The following is a 12,491-nucleotide window of genomic DNA, read 5'->3' on the forward strand; positions in this document are numbered from 1 at the left end:
GCTGAGCAGTATGTGGTGTTGAATTAAATCATCTGAACTAATAATGCTCCAGGCTATGTCACTTCTTTGACTAAGAAAGCCGAAAGGAAAATTTAATATTCAGAGATACATATTCAAAACAGAGGTTTGAAAATTTAAAGATTGCACAAGGATGTGGAAATGCCATGGTTCTTGGCAGTGATGGTAATTTATTTAGATAGACATTCCTATTCAACTGTAATCATCAGAGCCTGGGGTATCGTCAACTTCCGTACCAAGAAATTATTATCAGCGTTGAATATGCTACATTTATATCAATTCTGATGCCAGCAGGCTGCCTACTGCCTCACTTTATGGGAAATGCGCATTCTTCATAAATAGGCCATAGTGACTCATCTATCTCTCTTTGTCAACAGGATTCACACCCTCCATCTTCTCTCATCCCTGGTGATTCAACGCGTTATGTTGTGATACTGGAACATCAGTGAGCCAGTGTCTGGGAGAGTGGGATAGAGCAGGAACCACAGACAGGAACCACACTCTTATTCCTGAGGCTCTGAGGTCTCTGGCCCCTTAGGGCACACAATAGACAGCGAGCAGCTCTGAGGTGAGTGGGCTAAATGATGTGTGTCACTGCTATCTGAAATGAACTGTTAATAACAAGTGTATTACTGGGGGATAACCTTTTTGACGTTGCTTTTAGTGTAGTTGTCGCGATGTTGCACACATGCTCCTATTGGTTAATGTCAACATTCACTTAGCAGTGCATGTCATTGCTCCCTATAGAGAAAGTGGTCAATATGAGGACAAGTTATTTGTTCAAATGGCATAAAGTGATTTGATCAAATCCTTTGTTTGTTGAAATTGGGGTTTAGAAAGTGTGCAGTAGGAGCATTTTCCAGCTAATATTGAGAAGGAGCTTTTCCTAGCTAGCTGATGTTGACCATTAGAATTAGCTAGCCTGACGTCTGTGCCGTAACCTTAAGTGTGTCCAGCTAATGACTTTCCATTGGTGTCGATTACAACAGTGGGACATGCCTGAGAGTTGAGTGTCACAATGCTATAAAATAAAATGGATTAGACCCTCCAAGCTCGTGTTGATCTGGGAGATTTACTGGCCACTGAGCCCCTCCATTGTGTCTCCATTGAGGCTGGCCTGCACAGGAGAGTGAATGGAGTCTGTCCAGGGTTCCAGGGTCAGTCTGTTGCACGGGAAGAAGAGTGGGGGGGCAAAGCAAGGGGCTTCTCTGGACACACACAAAGCCAAGATTAAGTGAAGGATAGAGCTTGGGAGTGGAAGGGAATGAAACAGGAGTAATAGAGAGACCATCTGTTGATTTAATTATTTTCCATTTGAGATTCACCTTGATTAATTATTCAAGTATTCTTCAAAAGTATGCAGTTTTTTGCTCCCTCTGTCTTTTATTTGCTCTTTTCTTTCTCTTCTCTGGTCTTTAAGGAGTATATTATTGCTCTGTGCGGGTTTACTCTCTCCCATGTTAATTAATGGACACTATTGATGCCAAACGGCACTATTCTGCTGCGGTTGTAAATGAGATTATTTAAATGCATGCGAGGATGCTAATGTCTGGTTGGGGAAATGCTGTTTCATCAGCAAGACGGTCTATTTCTGCCGCTGTGGTAAAATTACTTTTTCATTTCCCTTTGATTTCATATACTTCTCTGTGCAGGCTTCTGATCCACTAGGCTGTCCATTTGTCTGTGGTTCATTACTATATTTTCAATCCATTCTTGGATATCATGTTGAGTTCTTGGTTTTTATTCAACAGAGGTTTTACTGTATCACCAAATAATTTTAACACTGTTTTTGTCGCAGTTTTGGAAAAGAGGTAAAACTACTGGACTATCCGTCTTCCCTAACAGCAGTAACGGGTGTAAAGGGACATTTTGAAAAATGTCTTGTGTTATAGGTCCAACATTTCTGACCAGGTGCACAAACAGAGCTGGCACTTGCAGCCGCACATGCCCGCTAACAACTGCTAGCCCCCCAGGATGGCACACATTCCAATGGAGAGAGAGAGAGAAGGGGTGGATGACCAATGTTTCTTTACACCATGGTGACTTGATTTTTTAAATTCAAATCTGGGAAATAGTTAACACATTTTCACAGGCCACAAAAATCAAGGAATGTCCCTAGAAATCAGGGACATCTGTTCACCCTATTCACCATCTTCAAAGTCAGTGAGATTAGGAAAAGATAAATGTAGTCTAGGTGACCGAATGTGATATGAATTCAATACGCTTTGACTTGACTACCACACTTTTTGTCAAGTTGGTTTCTGTAGACATCGGTTAGATCTAGTTCAGTCTGTTGGTAGTCTATAAGTGCTCTAACCCTAGGCAAAGATGATAGGCTCAAAATATTACCATAAAAGACGAATGAAGGATAAACTTCTTGTTATCAGACCTCCGTGACATTGTTATTATTTTCACATCCATATCCCATTAGAGGGTGTCTACTGTATGTGAAACTGTGCCGTGATTCTCTATAATGGCTGTCCCTGTGGGACACACTGAGCACCTGGAGGTTCCCTGTAGCACATGCTACTCCTATTGTGTGGGTGTTCATGAGGATTAACATCCTATGACAAGTGATCTCACATTCCTCAACTCTCTGGGGACAAGGGTATGTAATGTGTATGCATCTTTGTTTGAGTGTATACTATACACTATGAAGGGGGAGTTGAGGGGTTTGTGGTGTGTGTGTGTGTGTGTCTATGTATGCATGTTCGGTAGTGTGTGTGTATGAGGGTGTCTGTCTCTTGATATATATATATATATATATATATATATATATGAGATAGAGAGAGCAAAAAAAGAAACGTCCTCTCACTGTCAACTGTTTATTTTCAACAAACTTAACATGTGGAAATATTTGTATGAACATAAGATTCAACAACTGAGACATAAACTGAACAAGTTCCACAGACGTGACAGAAATGGAATAATGTGTCCCTGAACAAAGGGGGGGGGGTCAAAATCAAAAGTAAGTCGGTATCTGGTGTGGCCACCGGCTGCATTAAGTACTGCAGTGAATCTCCTCCTCATGAACTGCACCAGATTTGCCAGTTCTTCTTTGCGAGTTCTAAATTGTGCCTTCCTGTATTATGCTAAAATGTTTATAATATTTTACTGAGACATTTACTTTGTTCCTGTTCTGTTTTATCTCTTGTTGCATTGTCGAGGGAACCTGCAAGTAAGCATTTCGTTGGATGGCGTATACTATGTATATCCTGTACATATGACTAATAAAAACTTGAAAGTGTGTGTGTGGACACACGCAACGCATACACACAGTATGTACAGTGCTCCCCTTCCAGCTTCCCCCTTCCCTTTGATGTGTGGGGTGTTAATGGAGCCCCTCATATTTTAATTAATGAATTTATTCATACTCCCTCCCTAGGCAGGGATTTGAGTCCCCCTCTCACCTTCCTCTCTTTCTCAAAATAACCAAACTGGAATCCAACCGTCTGAATTGGACAAAATTAAACAGCATGGTCCTGGATGGTTTGGGGGCCTAATTGATACAGATATAATTGCCACAAAAGCAAGAGCTTTTTAATAAAGCACGTCTTCAAAACAGGCAGCGTGAAGGACACCCAAAATGTCCCTCTCTGGGGGTGGTCCTCAAAATGTGTGTTTGTTTAAGAGTCTAATGCAAAAGCTTTTGGCATGTATCCACAGTCATTCTCTCTTGAAATTAGCTAATACTTTCCTAAATAAGAGGAATTCTGAAAATCTTATTCTGGATGGTTGACTCTGTAAGAACATCTGCTAAGTGAATAAATGTATGAAAAATAGCTACACAGGGGCATGTAGTCATGTACATGAAATTGTCTAACCCAGGTAGTCAGGCATTCCCCAGGGCAGCTGTCTTGGCCCCTTTTACTTTTTTCAATCTTTAGTAATCATCTGCCTTTGGCACGGAGTAAAACCTGTGTGTTTATGTATGCTGATGATTCAAGACTATACATGGCAGCTACCATAGCAAGTGAAATCACTGCAACACTTAACAAAGAGCTGCAGTCTGTTTTAGAATGGGTAGCAAGAAATAAGTTAGTCCTAAATATTTCAAAAACCTAAAGCATTGGACAAATCATTCACTAAACCTCAACTAAATCTTGTAATGAATGTGGAATTTTAGCAAGTTGTGAAGACTAAACTGCTTGGTGTAACCTTGGATTGTAAACTTTTATGGTCAAAACATATTGATGCAACGGTAGCTAAAATGGGGAGAGGTCTGTCTGTAACAAAACACTGCTCTTCTTGACATCGCTATCAACAAACCAAGTCTTACAGGCCCTAGTTTTTTTCACACATGGACTACTGCCTAGTCCTGGTCAAGTGGAACAAAGAAGAACAGAGGCAGATGAGTTGGCCCAGAACAGCACAGCTGGCCCTTAAGCTAACATATTAGATTGAATGCATCGCTACCCGTCTTTGTAAGAGGTATTGAAAGCACCAAGCTGTCTGTTCAAACGCCTAGCACACAGCTCAGACACCCATGCATACTCCTCAGCAGAGGTCTCTTCACAGTTCCCAAGTCCAGAACAGACGATGGGAAATGCACAGTACTACATAGAGCCACGACTACATGGAACTCTCTTCCACATCAAGTATCCCATGTAAGCAGTCAAGTCAGATTTAAATACAGATCAAACTACACCTTATTGAACAGAATTGACTGTGAAGAGATGCACATGCGCACACGAGCATAAGCACACACAATCTAAAGCATGCACTCTACACACACCTACATTGTAATATTGTTATATTGCTGTATAATGGAATTTACCGTAGATCTATTGTACAGTAGTGGGTAATGTGTTGTGATGTACTGTTTTTTAAATTTTTATATATAATCTCCTTAATCTTGTTTGGACCCCAGGATGAGTTGCTGCTGCCTTGGCAGCGAGAGCATGGTTAAATGAATGCTTTTATTGATTAATAAGCTAGTAGGTTTCACAAACGTGAACTTTTGCAACTCTGGAGGAGTAGTGTCGCTGATGGTTAGGGGGTTTGAATGAACAAGACCCAAGATCGGTGGTTTCTCCTACTTGTAGTGTTCAGGTAGATGTACATACAGTACCCGTCAAAAGTTTGGACAAATGTTGTATTATACCTACTCATTCAAGGGTTTTTCTTTAATTTGACTATTTTCTACATTGTATAATAATAGTGGAGACATCAAAACTATGAAATAACACAACACCAATTCTTCAACGTAGCCACCCTTTGCTTTGACAGCTTTGCACACTCTTGGCGTTCTCTCAACCAGCTTCATGAGGTAGTCACCTGAAATGCATTTCAATTAACAGGTGTCTCTTGTTAAAAGTTCATTTGTGGAATTTCTTTCCTTCTTAATGCGTTTGAGCCAATCAGTTGTGTTGTGACAAGTTAGGGGTGGAATGCAGAACATAACCCTATTTGGTAAAAGACCAAGTCCATATTATAGCAAGAACAGAACAAATAAGCAAAGAGAAATGACAGTCCATCACTACTTTAAGACACAGTCAGTCAATCTGAAAAATTTAAGAACTTGAGTTTTTTTTCAAGTGCAGTCGCAAAAACAATCAAGAGCTATGATGAAACTGGCTCTCGTGAGGACCGCCACAGGAAAGGAAGATCCAGAGTTACCTCTGCTGTAGAGGATAAGTTCATTAGAGTTAGCTGCTCCTCAGATTGCAGCCCAAATAAATGCTTCAGTGTTCAAGTAACAGACACATCTCAACATCAACTGTTCAGAGGAGACTGTGTGAATCAAGCCTTCATCATTGAATTGCTGCAAAGAAACCATTATTAAAGGACCCCAATAATAAGAAGAGACTTGCTTGGGCCAAGAAACACACGCAATGGACATTAGACCAGTGGAAATCGATCCTTTGGTCTGATAAATCCAAATTTGAGATTTTTGGTTCCCACCACCGTGTCTTTGTGAGCTGCAGAGTAGGTTGATCTCCGCATTTGCGGTTCCCACCGTGAAGCATGGAGGAGGGGGTGTGGGGGTGCTTTGCTGGTGACACTGTCTGTGATTTGTTTAGAATTCAAGGCACACTTAACCAGCATGGCTACCACAGCATTCTGTAGTGCCATCCCATCTGGTTTGCGCTTAGTGGGGCTATCATTTGTTTTTCAATAGGACAATGACCCAACACACCTCCAGGCTCTGTAAGGGCTATTTGACCAAGAAGGAGAGTGATGGATGGCTGCATCAGATGACCTGGCCTCCACAATCACCCGCCCTCAACCCAATTGAGATAGTTTTGAATGAGTCGGACCGCAGAGTGAAGGAAAAGCAGCCAACAAGTGCTCAGCATATGTGGGAACTCCTTCAAGACTGTTGGAAAATCATTCCTCATGAAGCTGGTTGAGAGAATTCCAAGTGTACAAAGCTGTAATCAAGGCAAAGGGTGGCTACTTTGAAGAATCTGAAATATAAAATAAATTTTGATTTAACACTTTTGGTTAATACACGATTCCATGTGTTATTTCATAGTTTTGATGTCTTCACTATTATTCTACATTGTAGAAAATAGTACAAATAAAGAAAAACCCTTGAATGAGTAGGTATAATACAATACAACATTTGACCTGTAGTGTATTTAGATTTTGATCTAAAAAGGACAACTTTTAAATGTTTTACCAATTTATTTTTCTTTTGTTGATAAAAAAAAAAGGGTATTCACTGAGGATATTCCTCCTCTGAGGAGCGGCCAATGATGTACATCTACCGGATGTGCAACAACTAAGTACTGTCTCTGTGTGAATTAGTTAGTGAAAATCTAGCTTTAGGCTGTTCAGCTTGAAACACCCTGTCCTGTTCCTCTGTGAGATGCAGGAAGAGGGCCAATGTATAATTCAGGTGGTAGATCTCTAATTGAGAGGGGAGCTGTAAACACTCATTGATTTTGTCACCAGTGTCTGTGTCCTTGTTGGTCCCTGGAGGGTCTTCATTACACCAGGGCAGACAAGGCTGAACAGGGAGACTAACTGTGGGTGTTCACATTGAAATACTTGTCTTGTAAGGTACACTATATATGCAAAAGTATGTGGACACCCCTTAAAATGAGTGGATTCAGCTATTTCAGCCACATCCGTTGCTGACCGGTGTATAAAATTGAGCACACAGCCATGCAATCTCCATAGAAACATTGGCAGTAGAATGGCCTTACTGAAGAGCTCAGTGACTTTCAAGTGGCATTCCAACAAGTCAGTTTGTCAAATTTCTGCCCTGCTAGAGCTGTCCCAGTCAGCTGTAAGTGCTGTTATTGTGAAGTGGAAACGTCTAGGAGCAACACATGCTCACAGAACGGGACCGCCTAGTGTCCTCGGTTGCAACACTCACTAGCGAGTTCAAAACTGCCTCTGGAAGCAACGTCACCACAACAACTTTGCTGGGAGTTCATGGAATGGGGTTCAATGGCCGAGCAGCCTCACACAAGCCTAAGATCACCATGTACAATGCCAAGTGTCGGCTGGAGTGGTGTAAAGCTCACCGCCATTGAACACTGGAGCAGTGGAAATGCATTCTCGGGAGTGATGAATCACGCTTCACCATCTGGCAGAGGGGAGTCACTGTCTTGTCTTATTTCAGATGACTGGCTTGATAACCCCCCCAGGGATGATGTGCCGGATGGGAATCCCACCCCCTTGACTGGGAGAGCGACACAATCTGTAACCCCCCCTCCCCCCAAGCAAAGAAACAGTTCTCCGGTCAGTAGTAGTAGTAGTAAAGGGATGCAAAAGGGAGCTATACTGTAGTACCAGAGAAGTGTAACGATTACACTTTGCAGTTTTATCACACAAATGCACACACATTTAGTGCTATACAAACATTATGATGAAACAAAATTTGCAGACAGATGTGTTTTTTTTCCAGTAACGCAATGAAGCAGTTGTGTGTTATTGTTACTGATGTTCATTCTAAGAACTGATGAGTCACCCATTTTTGGGGAAATTTGCTTATATAGGCAGAAATATATTTAATTGTCGATTTCGATGAAGAGTACCTCATACGTGGTAAGCTATAGAAATGCCATCGACGGCGGCTGGTTAATGTGGCTGAACGCTTCAGTAATGATAGTGTTAGCATGGGCTTGTCTGACTCATGGGTTGTGTCTGAACAAGTGTATGGGTAATGGAGCTTATACAGCCAACAACACTGTGAATGCATCCCATATATCGTGCAATACTGTTAACCTTGTCAAATGTAGTGCACTATAAAGAGAATAGGGTGGTATTTGACACGCAGCCTGTATGTTTTAGAGCCACACAGACAGTGTTTATTCGTCGCTCAGGCTAGGAACCCTTTAGCTTTACATGGCTAAATGTGTCTTTTCCATTAAGAGGCTATTCACTAGGGGAATCCAGAGTGGCACAGCGGTCTAAGGCACTGCATCTCAGGTCCTACTTCAGTCTAATCTTCAGCTGATTTATTTACATAACAAAAGGCACATCTCAATAGGTGGTCCTCAAATGATAGTGTGAAGTTTGCACGTGTCTGAAAAACAAGATTTTTCTTTAAACATTTTTTGTGTGCATTAATGTATTTATATATCAGATATTGTTTTCTGCCAGGAAAAGTTCAAAATAGCTGGGGTGTGTCTGTCTCTCTGCGGTGTGTCTACTCTAACTGTCAACCATTTGCCCTGGGGTAGTGAGACGAACCACAATGCACAGTCGACAGCGAGGACCTTTGAGCATTATGACAACGCTAGTCACACGCCAACCATATACAGAAGGGGAGACAAAACATGCACTGTTTCAACTCTTCAAGAACACATGAACCTTTTTGAGTTTATAAACATATTCCAGGCTGCTTCTTTTAACTACAGCACACACACAATGTAAAACATTCCCGATCTGACCACACGATCACCCTCTTCCTCTCCCCCAGAGTGCTCTCTCTCACCCTGAGAGGTGCTTTAGTCATGGGAGGAGGTTATGTACAGAATTCCACACACCAAGAATGTTGTGAAGGGGGCACGACAATACCTTTTCCCCCTCAGGAGATTTGTCATCGGTCTCCAGATTCTCAAAAAGTTATACAGCTGCACCATCGAGAGCATCCTTAACGGTTGCGTCACCGCCTGATATGGCAACTGCTCCGACTGTAAAGCACTACAGAGGATAGTGCGTACGGCCCAGTACATCACTGGGGCCAAGCTTCCTGCCATCCAGGACCTATGTAAAAATACCAGGCGGTATCAGAGAATGTCCAAAAAGTTGTCAAAGACTCCAGTCATCCAAGTCATAGACTGATCTCTCTGCTACCACACTTACGGCAAGGGGTACCAGAGCGCCACATCTAGGTCGAAAAGGCTCCTTAATTAACAGCATTGTCCCCAAGCCATATGACTGCTGAACAATTAATCAAATGGCTACCCGGACTATTTGCATTGACCCTAGTCTTTGTTTTTACACTGCTGCTACTCGTTGTTTATTATCTATGCATAGTCACTTTACTCCTACCTCCATGTACAAATGACCTCGACTAACCTGTACCCACACACATTTACTCAGTACTGGTACCCCCTGTTTATAGCCTCATTATTGTTTTTTTGTTACTTTTTTATTTATAAATGTTAGTTTTTTTACTGCATTGTTGGTTAAGGGCTTGTAAGTAAGCATTTCACGGTAAGGTACCTGTTGTATTCGGCGCATGTGACAAATACAATTTGATGATCTTTTCCACCACAGGGAAGGAGATGGATAGAGGGTAGTCTAAGAACAGCCATGCTCGAAGACATTACTGTTGGTGGAATTTCTAAAATTGTTGGTGGAATTTCTAAATTCCTATATGTTTTATAGCCAAAATCAAATTCGCACTCTCTCTAGTTCATTAATGAGGTGTAAGTTCATTAATTATGCATGAGGTAGATCGAGACCAGTCTTAAAAGCCAGGTAAACAGCGTTTAATTCAAGAGAGTACTGCCACATACACATATTTCCACAGGTTATAAACTGAAAATGATGTCAGCGTTTTCTAAACGTTCTATCTATTTCACAAGTAGAGGGGCCCTCTAGCTCTCAAGCCTTCGCGTTATCAGCACGAAGTCAAGGTCAGTCAGCATAAATCAGCATTCTTAGACAGTCTGGAGATCGGCCGTTCCTGACACCTGGAGATTGTACAATGAATGAACTAAGGAACAGACCTCCATTGTTACTAAACTCCTGACTACATTATATACAATTGGGAAAGGGAGCAAGAGAAACTTCACATGTACAGTACATTATAGCATTTGGACTAGTCAGTTCTGATTGGAATGTATACATAATTAGTCATTTCAACCATAATTTCCTCTATCAATTACTTTCCCTCTCCTTTCTAATCCCAACATGCCCCATAAACTGTAAATCAATGCAAAGATTCCAACCCAACCCTGCTGTCTGACAACAGGGCCAAAATAGGGTCACAGTAGAATAAATGGTCTTTTAAAAGAAATGTAATATCTTTATATGGGGGTGGTTTCTCCGTGTGGTATGACCGTTTATGTGAAAGGTAGATTTCAAACAGTGCTGTAGTAGAGTTGCAAATTCCCTATTTGACATAGTTCCTAGGGAGGAAGGGCAGTCATGTGGTTGTGACAGCAGCAGGGTGGGCCCAGGATTCAGGACCACATAGCATTAATGAATAACCAGCATTCCAGATATGTAATTAGGCTATAGTGGTGGGGGTTTGGTGTGTGGTGGGGGTTTGGTAGGCACGTTCCATGTTTAGGGTCTGGCGGTGATGTGGGTGTTCTCTTCCAGGCACTGACAGGCTGACAGTGTGTGGCTGTGACAGACCGACACACACACATACACACTAAGGTAAAGATGGTGACAGGTTGTAGCCTATAGCCTGCCACCATTTTTACCTTAAGTGTGTAGTAGTGTGTAGTAGCCACCTGTCTTGGTGGGGAGGAAACGTGTCTCTACAACAGAACATGTCTCTACACCGGTCTAATTCCATCTCTGCACCCTCAGCGTATGGTCCATGGAAAAACATTCTGCGGCCGGTAGTTTATTCACCTTTCACCCCTCATCTATTTTGAACTGTTATTAGATTTCGCAGCCGTATTTTAATAGATCTAAGGTTAAAGTAGCCTGGAGCTTGCTCAATAGATGAAAGACAGTTTAATCTACAATTGCAGAGTTTAGAAAACCTCCACTCTGTGGCCCTCTCCCCCTCAGTTTATAATTCCTCTTATTCCTCACAGATTAAAAACAGAAATGTTACATTATCGATTCACATTTAGGAGCGCTCCACTTCCGCATTCAAGTCATTGTGCGGGACTTTTATTAGACTGCAGCCTCTCCTTTTTCAGGGGCTGGAAATGCTCTTAACTGGCAGCCCCCTGTCCCGCTCAACTCAATGTGTGGATGGAGCTGGGCGGATGTACACTACACTCTCCTCCCCAGGTTTTGTCTCTCGTTGGTTGTCCCTCGGTTCATATCCGTCGCCAAACCCACTGGCTCCAGGTCATCTATAAATCGTTGCTAGGTGAAGCCCCACCTAATCTCAGCTCACTGGTCACCTTAGCAGCATCCACCCGCAGTACGCACTCCAGCAGGTATATTTCACTGGTCACCCACAAAGCCAATTCCTCCTTCAGCCGCCTTTCCCTACAGTTCTCTGCTGCCAATGACTGAAACGAACTGCAAAAATGACTGAAGCTGGAGATTCATATCTCCCTTACTAACTTTAAGCACCAGCTGTCAGAGTAGCTCACAGATCACTGCACCTGTACATAACCAATCTGTAAATATCCCATCCAACTACCGCATCCCCATATTGTTATTTATTTAGCTCCTTTGCTCCCCAGTACCGCTACTTGCACACTCATCTTCTGGACATTTTATCACTCCACTGTTTAATTTGCCATACTGTAATTATTTAGCCACTATGGCCCATTTATTCTCTCTCTCTCTCGCATTCTCTCTCTCTCTCGCATTCTCTCTCGCATTCTCTCTCTCTCTCGCATTCTCTCTCGCATTCTCTCTCGCATTCTCTCTCGCATTCTCTCTCGCATTCTCTCTCGCATTCTCTCTCGCATTCTCTCTCGCTCTCTCGCTCGCTCTCTCGCTCTCTCGCTCGCTCTCTCGCTCTCTCGCTCGCTCTCTCGCTCTCTCGCATTCTCTCTCGCTCTCTCGCATTCTCTCTCGCTCTCTCGCTCTCTCTCGCATTCTCTCTCGCTCTCTCTCGCTCTCTCTCGCTCTCTCTCGCTCTCTCTCCTCTCTCGCATGCTCTCTCTCTCTCTCATGCTCTCTCTCGCATGCTCTCTCTCTCTCTCTATGCTCTCTCTCTCTCTCATGCTCTCTCTCTCTCTCTATGCTCTCTCTCTCTCATGCTCTCTCTCTTGCTCTCTCTCTCTCTCTCCATGCTCTCTCTCTCTCTCTCATGCTCTCTCTCTCTCGCATGCTCTCTCTCTCGCATGCTCTCTCTCTCGCATGCTCTCTCTCTCTCGCATGCTCTCTCTCTCTCTCGCATGCTCTCTCTCTCTCGCATG

At 42.6% G+C, this 12,491-nt stretch overlaps 1 protein-coding gene across 7 annotated transcripts in view; it reads left to right on the plus strand.

Moving 5' to 3' along the window:
* LOC109891203 (nck-associated protein 5-like) overlaps positions 1-12,491 on the plus strand; it is a 102,813-nt gene that overhangs the window by 31,112 nt on the left and 59,210 nt on the right. For all 7 annotated transcript variants that reach the window (XM_031825327.1, XM_031825328.1, XM_031825330.1 and 4 more), the window contains exon 2: positions 396-586. The gene's annotated coding sequence lies outside the window, so the exon portion shown is untranslated. The remainder of the gene's footprint in view (positions 1-395; positions 587-12,491) is intronic.

This window comes from Oncorhynchus kisutch, linkage group LG5 (assembly GCF_002021735.2).
Source record: "Oncorhynchus kisutch isolate 150728-3 linkage group LG5, Okis_V2, whole genome shotgun sequence".
In the NCBI taxonomy this organism is placed as follows: Eukaryota; Metazoa; Chordata; class Actinopteri; order Salmoniformes; family Salmonidae; genus Oncorhynchus; species Oncorhynchus kisutch.